The sequence below is a fragment of the Aedes aegypti genome, chromosome 3, assembly GCF_002204515.2.
Source record: "Aedes aegypti strain LVP_AGWG chromosome 3, AaegL5.0 Primary Assembly, whole genome shotgun sequence".
NCBI classification, from domain to species: domain Eukaryota; kingdom Metazoa; phylum Arthropoda; class Insecta; order Diptera; family Culicidae; genus Aedes; species Aedes aegypti.
The window spans coordinates 185,820,563-185,838,178 of record NC_035109.1 but is presented as its reverse complement, the minus strand read 5'-3'; the positions used below and the strand labels follow the sequence as shown (position 1 = coordinate 185,838,178).

The 17,616-nt window shown below is 41.5% G+C and overlaps 1 long non-coding RNA gene across 1 annotated transcript; it reads right to left on the bottom strand.

Moving 5' to 3' along the window:
- Window positions 1-15,712: 15,712 nt before the first annotated feature.
- Window positions 15,713-16,457, bottom strand: LOC110679112. Its single transcript, XR_002502216.1, has 3 exons — window positions 16,182-16,457; window positions 16,030-16,126; window positions 15,713-15,970 (listed from the first exon to the last, which is right to left on the bottom strand). It is a non-coding gene; the product is annotated as an uncharacterized LOC110679112 (long non-coding RNA).
- Window positions 16,458-17,616: the final 1,159 nt, after the last annotated feature.

The following is a 17,616-nucleotide window of genomic DNA, read 5'->3' as shown; positions in this document are numbered from 1 at the left end:
TCACGGGGCCGCACACATCCGTGTGTACGAGCTCAAGCACCCGCGATGAACGCCGCTTGCCACGCTGCGCGAACGGTTTTCGCGTCTGCTTCCCGGCAATACACGACTCACAAACGATCACATCACGCTCTTTCTTATCAACGTCCACTTTGAGTCCCGATACCATATCGTTTCGAACAAGCACTTCGAGATTCTTCTCCGAGAGATGGCCGAACCGGCGATGCCATAGTTCCAAGTCTTTCTGCACCCGACCGCACGACAACAGCGATTTTTCATTCACACTTTGTCCGATCGGTCGAAAGTCCAACTCATATAACGACTCGCGACGCGTTCCACTGGCTACAATTTCGGAACCCCGATAGATTAGCGCTTTTCCATGTTCAAAAATCACACGCATACCAGCTTTTTCGACTCGTAGCACCGAAAACAAGTTGTATCGCAATTGCGGTATAAAGAGGACATTTTTCACCGTGCACTCAATACCTTTTCCGCCCACGATCGGTAACACATTCACTGTGCCACTATGTTCTGCGACGATCGACTCACCGTCCTTCGCAACAGCAATTTCGACCGGCTTCTTCAGTCGGTGGAGGTCCGTAAAAAGCTCCCTGTCTCGAACCAGATGGTCCGACGCTCCGGAATCGATGAACCATTTCGTACGATTCGTTTGCTGCGCCGCACAGCCACTGACACTTACGAAACATACACCATCCCGGTCGGACGAATCAGCAACATTCGCTTTGGAATTTCGTTGGCCCTTCTGATTCGACGACTTCTTTTTCTCCGGACAATCTGCCAACTTGTGCCCTTCTCTCTTGCACCGGAAACACCTTATTTTCTTCTGCTGCTTTGCACCGGAAAATGCAGCTGTATCACTGTTGGAGGGAAACTTCTCCGAATCAACACTTCTTCGCTTCGTTTCCTCATCAAGCAAGCGACATTTCACGAATTCCATCGAGAGGTTCTCTTCCGGCATCGTTTCAAGAGCAGTGACCACAGTGGAGTACGACGGACCAAGAGTCAGCAGTAAATGACATACTGCGTCCAACTCCTCCATGTCCGCACCTGTTCCACGATACTCCCGCAGCAGTTTGTCGAAGCGAAGGAAGTGGTCCTGCAGTCGCCCGCCGTCGAATCTCATGCTCAACATTTGACGCTTCAAATGCATTCGACTAGCGATGCTCTTCCTTTCAAAAACGCGCTTTAGCGCATCCCAAACTTGCTTCGGCGTGGTCTTCTCCTGGACGTACTCGAGTTGCGAATCGTGGATTCTCGAAATCAGAATCGACTTGCACTTCCGCTCTCTTTTCAGCCGCTGCTCGCGCAACTTTTTCTTCTCCGCTCTCTGCGCCGCTGTGTCGTCTTCCTGCTCAGCTAGCTCCGGAAAATCACCAAGCTCCGACTGGACACAATCCCACAGTTCATGCTCTTCCAAAAGCACCTGCACTCGAAATTTCCAGGCGGCGTAATTTGTTCCGTCGAACAAAGCAACGTGAAAACGGTCACTCTGCGATTCCTCCATCCTCGCGTCGAATTAACTTTTTCTGCGCTACCGAAACGTACGGGGCCCACAACCTAATGAGGTTTCGGATGGACACAGAGGAAAACCGAATGAAAACGGAAAAATAACTTTTACTTTAAGGAAAATGAAAAACACGTTTTTTTATCGTTGATGTTGTTTACAGAATGAGAAAGGAAAAATGACAGTTGTCCATAGCAGTGCCGTAGCACACAGTGGGGGCAAACCGGGCAGTGGTTGCCATCTCAACACACACTTCGTTTTTTCTTCCGCGCAGAGCAAACTGGACACAATGGATCCGGATTCCGTCGCTCGTTCACAAGGAGCATGCAACAGATTCAACGGATCCAACACTCATCTTGAGCATTTCTAAGGCGGCGTCCATTTATTACGTAACGCTAAAATTGGAAATTTTTGACCCCCTCCCCCCCCCTCCGTAACGCTTTTTGTATGAAAATTTTTAAATTTTTGTATGAGCCGTAACACTTGAGCCTACTCCCCCCTCCCCCTTGAGCGTTACGTAATTTGTGGATGCCGCCTAATATGGTTATGAAAGAGCACAGACAAGTAACACTTAGAACAAATCGCGATAATAATCATAGTTATAACTCGTATACGAGGACACGAACGCCCAATGTTGAAATCCGTTTGTTTGGCCATGCGCAGTGGTTTGATCTAGAACAAATATCGGCCATGAAATTTCAGAAATCAGGAACTATACGTATAAAAATTCTGCAATTTTTCAAAACTCCTATAATTTACCTTTTTTTAGATTCTTCAAAATGGTCCTTTTTGGGGTATGGAAAGATTCTTGAACGAAGTTCTTCAAAGAGACATGCGAAGGAAGGATAAACAACAAAATGTTGAAGTAGGTAGAACAATGGACGAACAATAGAACGGTTCAAAATTCAAAAACAGTTTGAAACTCTCATCTCCAATATCTTTCTTACCATCCATTTCTAGGTAATGGTTTTAAGGTGGCCCAGAGACGATGTAGGTTTATATGTGAATTACTTTGGAGAAATTTTGAAAAATGTTCCAAACACGTTAGTTCTGGAATGTAAATACAAACTTAGCATCCCATAGTGGAAACTCATTCTTTAAACCATAAAAAAGAAATTTTCTGAAGAGAGTAAATCAATCCGACGGATAGGAGAAGAGATATTCATGAGTTTGTTTTTGCTATTATTCAGCATCTTATGGGATTATAGCCCTGCAAACATCTTCACAAATTTAGCTAAAAAAAAAATAGTTTCTTCAGCAATATCATTCATTGAGGATTTGAGAATGAGATTGCACTATGGGATGCTAAGCTTGTACTCGCATTACAGTACTGACGTGTTTTGATTTTTTCTTTCAAAGTTCTCCATAGTAATTTCTATATAAACCTACATTGTCTTTGGGCCAGCTTCAAATCACCACCGAAAAAGCTGAAATTTTCATGGAACGCTTTTTACATGGTAAGAATGGTAAGGAAGATATGGGAGATTGAACATTTTTAAATTTTAGGCCGCCCTAACGAGCAATGGTACAATGAAAGTTAATTATAATCTTTTCTCTAGAGGTAAATTACTGGATAATTTAAACCTTTCTAACGAATTTACGAATAAAACAAATTTATTAAGAAGTTCCATCAGAATCTTCTTTAGAAATTATCCTTGAAATCTATCCTTTCTTGACTTTTGGGTTTCTAGAATTCTGCCAGAAAGCCTCTAGAAATTCCGCCATCGTTGTTAGAATTACTCTTTTTGGGCCAGCCTAATGTGGCCTTCTTAGAGACTCAGGGTCGTACAAAATGACTCCGGTGAGGAAATTGGGTGATGGCGGAAAACCTTCCCCATAAAAACAGGCGAGGCGAACTATATACAAAAGATAGTGGACATCAAGGCTCAGCGATTAAGAAATGATAGACAATAGAGGGCATTTAAATTTAATTTTTATCTATATATTCATATTTACGCCTTCATTGATGGAAATAGGAAAGGAGGGGAAATTGTGCACTTTACCGGGTTACGTGTTGCGCCATCCGAGCCAAACAGCTGCGGGCATCTCCCGTCGGGACCACTGGACTGTGTCGGGTCGTCTGGACTCTGTCGGGCAGTCTGGACTGTGTCTGGCCGGGCTTCTCTCCAATACGGTGTCGCGCCGAAGCCGGACGCTGGCTTCTTCTCTTGTTGGCACTCCACTTCACTGGGCCGGGTCTGGCACATCGGCAGCTTCTGCTTCACACTTCCCGAAATGTCCTTCACGCGTCACTGCCGGGCCAATCGACTTCTGGCACACCAACGAAGAACACACGGCACTTTGGACTTTTGCGGACTGTCCTTTACACAAGGCGCTCACTATTTTTAAAGGAGAAAAAAACGATTTATATTCGCGCACAGTTGCGGTGATGATGGTGTTTCACCTAATAGCTGCTGAAATCTGGATGACAACCAGTTTTGTTGATTCGTCGTCGTCATCTTCGTGTGTCAGACGACGAACGTATTGCCGACACCGATCGTTGGTGTCGTTGTGTGGGTGCGTTACGGTTGGATAGGGTATTGGATAATAGGGATGTTCAGGAGGAATGGAAAATTCGATATTTTTTTTTTTTTAATTTCATTTTAGTTCTATTTCATTTTAATTCATTAATTCATTTAAATACCTTCTATTAACAAAACCGTGAGATCATAATAAGAAACATAGTAAAAAAAATAGTAATAATAAAAAAAAAGGAAAATATATGTACAAAAATATATATAAAGATAATGTAACCTTTTGAAGGTTACATTCATCCCTCGCTCCGATAAAAAAAACCTTGTTTTTTTTGGTAGGTGGAGATGGGGTTGGGGTTGTAAGGATTTTTTGTGGCCCTCCTCTTATTGAATGTTCTTTGATTTAACGGAATGATTTTTCCATACAGAGGATCTCTTTCCCGCTAAATCGATAAACATTCAATAATAGAGACTGTCCACTGGGAAGGAAGTCGTTCAGGAAGTAGGAAGTATGGGGTAAGTGTGGCCCTCCTCTTGTTAAGCGTTAGATTGATTTTGTGAAATGATTTTTCCATGGAGAGGAGCTCTATTTCACAAAATCACGTAACACTTAATAATAGAGTCTGTCCACTAGGAGAGGGTCGATTTAGGAGTTCTTGTCTTGGCAGCTCTCTTTTAGCTGACTGTTAATTTGATTTAATTGGATGATTTTTCCGTGTAGAGAGGAGCTCTTTCCAACCAAATCACGTAACTTTCAGCCATAGAGTCTGGCTGCCAGTAGATTCCCACCTCATATTAGGATAATTAGGTAGCGGTAAACCTTTTTCTCTTGTAGGTGACACCCAATCTGGAAAAGTGATTGTTTCCTCAATGGGAGCTCTTCTTTTCGAGATTAGTTGTCATCTCCAAGATTGAAGGAATTACCGGGAGAGGCTAACTTTCACGATCCATGATCGAATTGAAGAAATGGACGAATCAGTTCTTAAATTCGTGATAGATTCCCTGAAAGTTAGTTCTCCTACAGTGGCTCTCTACCCCTGCAGTTTAAGTTATAATTTGAAGCAATGATTGATCACTAGTGGAGGCTCTTTTCCTTCAAATTACATAAAACTGCAGCGCGAGCCTGACCACTATACTCCCTAATTATCATAAGCGGAAATAGGAGCTAAATGTTTGATTTGTATCGAAATAGTATATGAAATAGGAAAATTCAGCCTTATAGAAAAATGGTTCGTCAGAATAAATCGGATCTTGTCCATCCTCTTTCCATCAACATTAGAAATTAAACTTTTTTTTTAAAACTAGCTACTACTACCCTTACAACTAGCTTACAATTAGAAGAGAAAATAAACATTTTGAAACCTCTTCATTTTGTTTTCGAAAATCACCGAAAAATTGATTCGGGGGAAAAAAAATATTCTTCACTCACACTTCCATTTATTCCCCCAACATTCATACAAATTCATTCATTCACTCGTTACATTCATACAGTTGTCTGGCTAAAACAAGATCCACCAGGAACAACATTTTTTTACGTACACACGCATTTTATTATTTAAACTACGACATATTATTTGTAATTTTAGGGATCCCTATCCTATTTATTTTTGGGGGTCTAGCTTCGTCGCAATAGACCCCTCGAGCGTTACGATTTCGGAGGTAGGAATGTAACTACCTTGGGCAGCTTTTATTTTGCTGGTAAACAACCCCCTGAATTTGACTCTGGTAAAATCTCCCAGAAAATGTAAACAGAGAGTGAGAAAACGGAGCTGATGAATATAATGAGAATGAGGAGGAGAAATCAAAACAACAACAGTTTATCTGACGACGACGAGGGCAAGGCAGGCATGAATTGAAACCAATTAAGAATGAAATAATGTAAATAAACGGGTAAGCATTGAATGTTCTTCGGTAGTAATTGTCTTTTCAGGTGATTTGATGCAGAAGCGGTGAAGAGAGGGAGCAGTGCAAATGTTCCCCAAGATTTTGTATTGTCCGTATCACCCGGGTTTCAGGTGAACAGCTGGCCAAATGCCTAAGTTTTTCCCGGTCAGATCTTCCAGCTCGTAGGAAGAAGAGCCTATTTTAGCTTTGATTTTGCACGGTAAGTATTGTCGCCCCAACTTTGCATTGTAGTTGTCGACGGCCGACGATTGTTTCATGTTCTTTCGGTAGACTAGTTGCCCTACCGAGAAAGATTTTGCGAACGTACGGTTCCGCAAATTGTAACGGTCCCGAGACACGTTATGGGCTTTTTCGAGGTTTTGACGGACAATTTCGTGAATCTTGGTGAACATTTGCTTCTGCCTTTCTTCCCTCTCTTCCACAGATAGTTCTTTGCCATGACGGGCGAGACGGTGATCGGATCCCTGCTCCGCTAGCTCCGCGCCGTGCGTAATGAAAAAGGGTGTGAACCCAGTGGAGGAATGGACACTTGTATTGAGCATCAGCTCAATTTCAGGGATTTTCGTGTCCCATGCGCGCTGGTCCTCTTGGACGTATGTGCGGATTGCCGCATTTATTGTCCTATTGACACGCTCCACTGGGTTTGATTGGGAATGATAGCGGGAGTTCAACCAGTGTGTGATTTTGAAGTGGTCCAACAGTTCTTTGAACTCTTTGGAAACGAATGTGCTACCATTGTCCGTTATTATCGTTTCAGGGACAGAGTTCCTGTAGAACCACTGATTTTTCAAAATCACACACATGGTTGAACTATCCAGCTTCTTCACCGGATGGATCATTACCCATTTGGAAAAATAATCGCATATTACCAGAATATGCTGGTTTCCCCTCCGACTACGTGGCAGAGGACCTACAAAGTCCAGGGAAATTATCTGCCACGGTCGAGATGCACAGCGCATTTTGCCCATTTCTGGGGTCGTCTGCACATACGACGGCTTGACCTCTTTGCAGGTGGAGCAAGCCTGTATGTAGACTTTAATGTCATTGGCCATTTTTGGCCAATAGTAGCGTTGACGAACGCGAGCTAGCGTTTTTTCGTAGCCAGGATGAAATTGATCATCGTGAACCGATTTCAAGATTTCGGGAATCTCGTCGGTGGAAAGGACTTGCTTCCATTCGAACCGCGAGTCAAATGGTATATTTTTGGCCACTATGAATTTAAAAAGCCTACCATCTTCGACTTTGAAGTCGACGTAGTCGTCGGGGTTGTTCTTTACCTTCTCCATCAGGGAGGTATACCACGGTGAAGTCGATGAAACTTGAACCACAGCAATGCTCCGTGACAGAGCATCCGGGACGACATTTTCTTTGCCTTTCCGATGTACTACAGTCATGTCGTATTGCTGAAAGTCCAAGCTCCATCGACTGCATCGTGATCCTACTTTCCACTTTGTTTTGAGGATGTGGGTCAGTGCCGACGAATCCGTCACTAAGGTGAAGTGGTATCCTTCAATATACCCCCGGAAAGCTTCGATTGAGAGCAGCGCGGCTAGGGCCTCCTTCTCAGCGGCGTGGTAATTCTTTTGAGGAGTGGTGAGCTTTCGGGAAAAATAAGAAATAACCCTCTCACCATCCTCTTGTTGCTGTGTGAGAACTCCAGCAACCGCCACGTCGCTTGCGTCCGTCTGAATGACGAACTCTTTGGAGAAGTCAGGGAACCCTAGAATAGGAGTGCTGATCAGCTGCTCCTTTATCAAGCAGAAGGCTCTTTCCGCGGCCTCGTTCCAACCAATTATTTTGGTTTTGGATTTGAGGAGATCCGACAGTGGTTCGCAAGTCTTGCTAAAGTTCGGGATAAACCGCCGGTAATAATTCGCCATTCCTAGGAATCTTCTTAGCTTGGTAATCGTAGTGGGCCTCTCGTACTCGACTATTGGTCGAATTTTATCGGGATTTCCACGAAGGCCCTCTGGACTAAGAAGATATCCTAGGAAGTGAATTTCCGGCACCCCGAACTGAGACTTCTCAATGTTGATCATCAGGTTGGCTCTGTTCAGTCTACGCGCAATTTCCCGAAGCAACTGTACGTGATGCTCAAATGTCTCCGTCACCACGACGATATCGTCGAGATAGACGAAGACATAGGGTTCCAGTACACCATGGCCAAGTACCCGATCCATTAATCTTGCTAGAGTAGCGGGACTGTTCACTAGACCAAATGGCATCCTTGTGTACTGGAACAACCCCTTGCCCTGCACGCTGAAGGCCGTGTATTTCCGTGATGATTTTTCCAACGGAACTTGTAGGAAGGCTTCCGACAAATCTATTGTCGAAAGATATTTTGCCTTCGGAAGTTGGCCAAGTATACGACAGGGGTGCGGCAAGGGGTAAGCATCACGAACAGTACGTTCGTTAATCTTACGCGCATCTAAACAGAGCCTAACCTTATGAGGTTTTATAACTGGCACGCAGTTCAACGACCAGTCCGAGTTACTGGGCTCGATTATCCCAGCATCGAGCAATCTCTGAAGCTCCACCGACACTAATCCTTGCGTTTTGGGGGACATTACATATGGGAATTGTCGCACTGGAGGCTTTTTCCGCCATTCCTCGGCGATTTCTATTTTGTGCTCCGCCACTGGAGTAGTGGACAATTTCCCGGGGCGAGCTGCGATGAACAGTGTTTTAACATGATCGATCGTTTGTTGCTCAGAATCCGTTAGCACAGAAGATGGGGATGGCAATTCAAGATTTGAGTCGTCTCCTATGTTTTCAACCATGGCGCAACCGGTAATGGTAGGTTGGATGTGGAAGGCTTTCCAAAAGTCCATTCCACAGATACAGTTGATTGCCAGGTTGGGAACCACTAGAGTGGGGACGACCTTGACCATGCCATTCCATAAAAATGGTAAATAAATCTGCCCGCGAACACTGAGTCTTTCTCCGCTCGCAGTGCGCAGATTTACTGGGTTTTGAAGCGGAAAGATGCGCTTTGGTTTAATGGAATTGTAAACGGATTCATTGATCAGGGTGAGGTTGCTTCCACTGTCAAGAAGAGCCCGAAAGTTGACACCGTACACTTTCACTGACGTGTAGGGACGATTATCGTCAGGAAATGGATATGAAATCGTAAATGAAGCGGGAGACACCGGATAGAGATTTCTCGTAGCCGGTTCAAAACACGGTGGGGGAAATACGCCTAGAAGATCGGATTCAGCGGGCGGCGGTTTTGGCTCGCTGCTATTGCGTTTTTTATGCAATAGGGGCAGTTGTTGGTTGGATACCCTCGAAATCCACAGTTCGCGCAAAGGACCCCCTTTGGAAGATCACAACGATCCATTCGATGCCCGAACTTACCGCAATTAAAGCAGTGTCGGCCAGATAGGGGCTGATGGGAATCGATAATTTCTTCCAAAGTGATTGGTGGACGCGTTGGGACACGAGAGGGATTGGTTCCGGTTTGGGAACTGTTCTGTTGCTGACGAGATTGAGGAGGATTAGTATTGGTGTTGCTTCTAGGTGGGAACTGCTGTGCTGTCGTCGAAGATTTATTTTGTTTATCTTTCGAAAACCCCTTCTTCGACTTTGTGTCGGAATCTACTGACTCAACAGCGTTCACCGACCTTTCTGGTCCAAAAACCTTGTTGTAAACCGAGAAATTCACAGCATCGATTTTCTGACCGGCGGACACGAGGGTCGGGAGGTCGGATATCGGGAGAAAGTTGAGCTGTCTCTTATAGTCAAGCCTCATATTTTGCAGCAGAATTTGCACTTTTTCATATTCTGGCAATGGAACACTCATAGTTCCAAAAAGTTCCTCCATGGCATGGTAGTATTGCAGGAAAGTTTCGTTTCTAGACTGGTGGCGCTGATAAACTTTCATTTTTATCAATGTATCTAAATCAGGATGCATGAATGTCCTCCTGAGCTCGAATACTAAATGCTGCCAGTTCATGAGACGATTCGAGGCGCGCATGGTCATATACCATTGCATGGCCGGCCCTTTAAAAAGGTGAATCGCGGATTCGAATAATTCGTGCTCTGAAACTTGTTCAGCCACCGACATAGCATGAACCATTCCCAAGAACTGATTCAACTTCAAACCCTGGTCTTCACCATCATACTTCGTTATCGTCCACTTAGACACAGGTAAGGTGTGGCGCACCTGATTACCTGGACGAACGGAATTGAAGGGAGTGAATGATGGATTGGAACTAGGATTAGAAAATGGAATCGCAGTTCCGGCCCATGGATGGAACGCCTGTTGAAAGCCTGGAGCTAGGTTTCCTTGCCAAGGATTAGAATTCGGCGCATTGTAAACTGCGGAAGCACCATGCCATTGACCTAGAGGCGGTACACTTCCTGAAGATGGAATTCCCCATCCAGGGTTGCAAGTGTGTGCACTGCTAGACGGTTGAAACGAGGGATTTTTCAAAAAGTGATTTTGAAACGATGAAGAAGTTTGAGGCTGTGACGTTGAGTTGCTCTGCGGTAGTGAAAAAGTCACGCTAGTGACCGGCCTTGAAGGGATACCCATGCTAGCCGAGCTGATCGTTTGAGATTGCAGTGAACTTGAGGGGAGAGAAATGGGAACAAATGAAGAGAACTCATTATAAAGCTGTGAGTTCGCCGACAACTGTTGGCTTCCACTTGGAAGCACAGATTCTTTATTCTGGGAATCTCCATTGGGCTTGTCCCGTTTTGACAATTCCACCGCAAGCTCGTTTATACGAGACAGCAAAGCTTCCAACACCGAAGTGGTGCTTTCTGGGCGCTCCGTGTTCGCTGCTTGGTTCCCACTTGCCACATTTTGGTGCATTGGGGCCACAGCATCATCTTCAGGGCGGAACAGATCTAATAAGTCTTGATCCCCCAGTATCTCTCGAAGACCCGCTCCCGATGCCTCAGGTTCTGAATAAAAATAGTGATCTAATAGTCTCACCACGTCAATAAGCATCGCCTTCAAAAAACTTTCTGCTTCCCCTTCTGCACGCTTCAACAAAAGAACAATCCGATGACCGAAATGTAACAATTTTGCTTGACCTCTTGTTTTTAGGTTACGATCATTCTGCTGGAGGCCCGCATAAATTTCCTCGTAATTTTGTCGGCAAAACCGAAGTGTTTCCTCCCAATCAACCTCAAGTTCTACCTCAATAATCGCTTTTTGCGATTTTTCAGCCTTTAAATGCTCACGTAGGCTCCTCCGTCTTCGCGAATAGGTTGGATCTTCCCTAATTACAATTGAGCGGATGTTGAGCTCAAAATCAAGCTCATCGGTCGACAAATGGTCCACCCTTAAATGGTGATACCATTCACGAATTCGTTCTAGTGCGCGTGTGTACTCATCGCTACGTGCTTCAGCCATTTTCAAACAAAAAGGTTATTAAAATAGAAAAAAAAATCAAGAAAAATATTCAAGAAAATTATCAACTAAAGAAATAAATTGTAATATAAATATAAAAAATAACAAAAACAAACAAATTTAAAAAAATAATAATGAAAGATAAAGAAAATTATCTAAAGTATTAACTAAATTATATAAGAGAGCTTTTATTCCTTAAAAATATGCTACAATAGGAAAAAAGCATAATAAAAATTTTAAAGTTCACCCAAATAACACCTAATTAAACTAAAAAGCTAATATTCGCTTTAAATTATGCGGAAAAGTAGCTAAAATTAGGTATTCATAAATCAAGATAGCTAATAAATTTACAAAAAAAAAAAATAAAAAATGCAAAAAAGAATGGAAAGAGAACAAGAACTAGCTTATTCTAACATCCACTAAATTAAACACTAAATATAAAAATAAATAAATCACGAAAAAAAATAATTGTGGAAAAAAAAATATTGAAGCACTGTGTAATGAAAAATGAAACTAAGTCACTAAATATTTGTTTTAATCTGCTAATTCACTAATTTGATTCAGGCACTTTATCTAGAACAAAAGGTTAAAATTCTAAAGCGGATTCAAAAGAACGAACTATAATAGCAATACCAGAAATTCTCATCATCCGAACACTTCCAATAGATTTTCACTTTCACTGAAAACAATACTATTTCGATACAATTCAATCTCTTTTCTTTGAAGAACAATTGGGAATAATGGATTCCAATTCCTCCCGGAGCTTTCTTGAAAAGGGTTCCACTTTAAGAATAAAATGGAAACCTTTTCTTTTTACTTTTTAGTTGGGCGCCAATTGTTAGAATTACTCTTTTTGGGCCAGCCTAATGTGGCCTTCTTAGAGACTCAGGGTCGTACAAAATGACTCCGGTGAGGAAATTGGGTGATGGCGGAAAACCTTCCCCATAAAAACAGGCGAGGCGAACTATATACAAAAGATAGTGGACATCAAGGCTCAGCGATTAAGAAATGATAGACAATAGAGGGCATTTAAATTTAATTTTTATCTATATATTCATATTTACGCCTTCATTGATGGAAATAGGAAAGGAGGGGAAATTGTGCACTTTACCGGGTTACGTGTTGCGCCATCCGAGCCAAACAGCTGCGGGCATCTCCCGTCGGGACCACTGGACTGTGTCGGGTCGTCTGGACTCTGTCGGGCCGTCTGGACTGTGTCTGGCCGGGCTTCTCTCCAATACGGTGTCGCGCCGAAGCCGGACGCTGGCTTCTTCTCTTGTTGGCACTCCACTTCACTGGGCCGGGTCTGGCACATCGGCAGCTTCTGCTTCACACTTCCCTTCACGCGTCACTGCCGGGCCAATCGACTTCTGGCACACCAACGAAGAACACACGGCACTTTGGACTTTTGCGGACTGTCCTTTACACAAGGCGCTCACTATTTTAGAGGAGAAAAAAACGATTTATATTCGCGCACAGTTGCGGTGATGATGGTGTTTCACCTAATAGCTGCTGAAATCTGGATGACAACCAGTTTTGTTGATTCGTCGTCGTCATCTTCGTGTGTCAGACGACGAACGTATTGCCGACACCGATCGTTGGTGTCGTTGTGTGGGTGCGTTACGGTTGGATAGGGTATTGGATAATAGGGATGTTCAGGAGGAATGGAAAATTCGATATTTTTTTTTTTTAATTTCATTTTAGTTCTATTTCATTTTAATTCATTAATTCATTTAAATACCTTCTATTAACAAAACCGTGAGATCATAATAATAAACATAGTAAAAAAATAGTAATAATAAAAAAAGGAAAATATATGTACAAAAATATATATAAAGATAATGTAACCTTTTGAAGGTTACATCGTGTCATACAAAAAATCAAACCAAGTGATCGCGAGTGCTCTATCCCCGAACTACAACCCTGGTGGATTATCAAGGTAGCCGTGCATGTAATGCAAGCCACCGTTATCTGCTAGGTATCTTACATCACCTCTATCACCGGCTCGTCAATGCGAGCGAGGAGAGATATTCTGGTAGTCTACCATCGAGCTTCGTCCGTTATCAGCTTGCGCAAGAAGGAGAGCTGAGCATTATCAGTGTCGGAGTTCAAACGAAGCTACGAATCTCCGGAGAGCTGACCCGAACATCCAGAAGACGGCTTGAGGTGTTTTCTCCAGAAGAACAGAAACCAGAAACGAAAAGGTCACGGTCCGGTCCGGTACGAGAGCACCTACGCTCGTCGGTTTTTTAATCTGTTATAGATATAAGTGTAGTTTATAGCTAGGAATAAAAGTCAGTGTCCAGTTTTTAATAAATGTAGTTGTCCGTAAAAATAAATGTGTAATTAAAGTGTTCATGTGCATTTCGTGTTTTGGGAAATACTATTGGTCCTTCGAAAGGAATTAGCCGTGGTTGGAACGAAGAAAACCACGGTCTTCAACCCCTAGGAATTTCTTGCTGCATGGTGAATGCATGCCCCCCTGCGTTTCCCACCTCATCATCAGCCACCGGTCGATGTGCGGTAACCTGCCCGGAAGGAGCGATCGAAGGTCTGGATACAACTCGGCACCAGGTAACAGGGCAGATCCGTTCACCAAGACTATGGATTCCGCCAATAATTGGTGAAATTATTTCTAAAGAAGTGTTTTAAGGAAGATCAATGCATTCTTTACGCATATCTAAAAAAAATCTTTTCCCCCTTCTCAGATATTTTACACATATTTCCCTATAAATTCCTTTACCGCTTTGCAAATTTCGGAAGCAAAAATTTTTCTGGGGTTTTTCAACAAATTTCCTCTGAAGGTTCGAAGGCAAGAGATATTTCAAAAACAATTTTTTCCAATTCTTGAATGATCCGGGGATTTTAAGCAAAATTTCACGAAGCAAAAAAAAAGTGGAAAGATTTTTGACGCAATTTGTGATGTATTTTGGAAGTATTTCTTAAGGACTTTTAATGAACTTCGCGGAAGAATTTGTAATTTTTTTTTGGAAAAAAATATTTAAAGAAATTCACAGAAGAATTTCTAGTAGAACCTTTTGCGAAACATCTCAGTATAAGATTAGATAGAATCAATTATTGTTTGGAGGAATTGCGAGAGAAACCTGAACTTATGAAAGATTGAGAATTCGCTTTGAAAGTTTGGTCAAGTCCCATAATGTTATTTGACTAATTTTCCAGAGATTTGCCAAAGTTCTGAAGCCACTCTTCGATATTTCTTGAGGAATTTGATTCTAAAGTTCAACAAAGACTGTCGAAAGGTTTTTTGAAAAAAATTGCTGCGAATCTGTTAGACATTAATCAAATAATTTATGAAACAATAAGTTTTCTTGGAAAAATGTAGTTTGAGCTATAAATTTATTCATGCGAAAATACTTAAAAAATAGTCAAAAACAATGAGAGAATTTATTACTGGAAATTGATGGATGACTTTTTTTAAAGAATTGATTAAGGGAAATCTTAATCACCGGATACTTCGAGAAGGGTATCCTTAAAAACATGATAAATTAGAATGCAGTGAATAAGCTGCATTATGCTGAAACAGCATTATTTGGTTTATTTATAAAATAAAAAAAAACTAATTTTGGTAATCAAATTTCCAGGATATTGACGCTTTTTTGTACCACGGTATTTTTGCAACGGAGCTGTCGAAAAATTGCGCTTATCGCATACAACAAGAAGTTCTAACAGTAACCAATCGATCGATTAAGCTTTCGGTTGACAAGCGATTCACCGAAGACAGAACCGTCACGCTGATGCTGTGTAGGACAAGCGAGGTTTTCGCATTTTAACATAATAATATTATTATATTATAATGTAACTACTAAAAAGATTTTTGTCCATAACAAGAGTCATGTACATTGATTAAGAAGATTTTGCACTATGTTAAATTGTTTTTTTTAAATATTCTCAAAAATTCGGGGAGTACTGGATGATTCTGAAGGGGGCCGGCCCCCACCCTGTTCCTACGCCAATACACCCACTGAAAACAGCATTGTAGTAAAAATTACCATGTTGATGGTTGAAATTAAATGCACAGCACCACTTCATTTGTGCAGACTACCCACTACATTCGCTTCGACCACATTTTGTCGTCAATTTTACCATGGCGGCAACATGGAAAGAGATCAGTAAAAATTACCATGTTTTGTAGTTATGTTGATGGCCAATAAAAGTTATTTTTTAAACCATCTCTTGCATTTAAAGTTACAACTATCTTGTGGTAAATTTAACTGATTAGGACATGGTAACTACGAATACAACTTTTAGTTGAATTTTCAACCAGAAATTGCATTTAAATAACGAAAGCCGTGTAGTGCATTTTACAGAAAACATGTATTTATCTGAAATTATCAAATGCTAAAGATTCACGCATAATACATTCAGATATGCACATTTTTGCAAAATATCTGATCTGTATGATCTTTCGATATTTTGCAAAATTCGTTATTTGAAGCATAATGCGTATATATTGAATTAAATATAAATTTTAAGTTAATCAATTTTGCTTAATTATATTTTTAAGTTTATGATAATTTATCCACACCTCTTCGGTCCGGTTGTGCAGTGACGCGTTGATCTGCTCGTGACTGCTCCAGAACTTGGAGATCTTCCTAGGCCACTAATAGAACTGTTTTCATCCATAGTCGGTGCAATTGGTGCTTAGCAGACTACTATGCCCGGCTCGTTGGATGTGATGACCGTCAACTATAAGATGCATAACTTTATCGGGTGGAATGGATGGTATACGCTAAAGAGAAATTTACAAAGCTACGGCTACCGGCGTACGAACACTGGGGGCCATTCCAGTACCATAGGGAAGCCATTTCCCAACATTCATTTTCTAGGATTTTTTACCACGGGCTAAAATTACAAGGAATGATTATGGGTTTGCTAATCAAAGCAAAATCATACTTACCGCCAATATCTTGATCCTCAAGTATCTCTGGGTTGTCGTTACTTCAAGGTTTTATTTAAATTTGAAATGAGAACTATTGTTTGCCTCCAATAACAAAATAAATTATCCATCGGTTAGATGGAAAAAGAACCGCAAAAGAACCGATAGACAAAAATGGCGTCTTCCACAGGGATGAGCTTGAGCTTTTTTTCTATGTTGTAATTTTTACCATGGCCATGGTAAAATCGAAAACATTATCCTTTACCTATCGCTACGGGTTTATTCACAAATTTCATAACGCCAAAAATAGCCATTTTCGACACCCACCCACCCCCTTGTAACGCTTTTTGCATTTACAAATTTTTTTGCAATTTCTCATCGTAATAGGCTGTTTTTCATCACGCCAATCTGTCATGAAACGGCCTACTTTCCTGCACTGAAGTATGCAGTGCGGGAATAGTCATTACCTAACTGAAACCAGTGCTGTAATGATTCATTACGCAACGCTTTTTCATTACGCAACTGTCTTGAGTTGCGTAATGAATCATTACACAACATTTTTCAGAAATTGTGGAATGATGGTGAATGCATTCCGATTTAATTTCTGATACCCTCAAGTTGTCTTCTACGAAATTGCAAAAAATGTTGTACGTAACTCTTTGCAGAACTCGATTTTTACAGCACTCGTCGTAATTATCCTACTCGGCAAGCCTCGTAGGATAAATTAACGACTCATGCTGTAAAAATCATCATTCTGCAACTTGTTCCGTAAACTACTATTACAACATTTCTCGATTACTTTTTCAAATCGACGTAAGTAACTTTTATACGGTTTTGAGAAAATTAATTAGGAAAAATCACAATCTATCTTCTAAAGCTGTTTTAAAATGAATCACCTTTTAAACATTTTTTTGCCGTGTACTTCGCTCAAATTTTGCATACACTCAGCTCACGTTCAAAAACTAGGTAGTTTCTATTATTTCCCACAAAAATAATTATAAGAAAATGATAAGCCGTTTCATTCAGTTACTTTCGACGTTTTTCTACCAGTGTAAAATCGGCTCAAGTAGTGTTTTGTTTTGATTCGTGGTTAAGTCACTTTGTCTCTCCATACAGCGGGGCGGCGAAAGTAGTGGTTAGGTTGCGAAAGTTGAAAATGTTACTTTCGTCGTTTTGTAAATCCGGAAATTAAACGTTCTAAAAGTGAAAAGTTGAGTTGGTACAGAGAGGTACGTGTAGAATTCCGCCTGCTTAACACGTAGGATCGATAAAGTAAGTTTGTATATTTTTTTGACTTGAGTCTGTATGAATAAGTTTTCGAGATTTTACAAATTTTGTTTGAGCCGTAACAGCACGAGGACACCCACCCACCCCCTTCAGCGTTATGAAATTTGTGAATGGGCCCTACACATGTAGTCAATTTGACTTCAAGAAGTTTTACTTTTGACCAAAACTA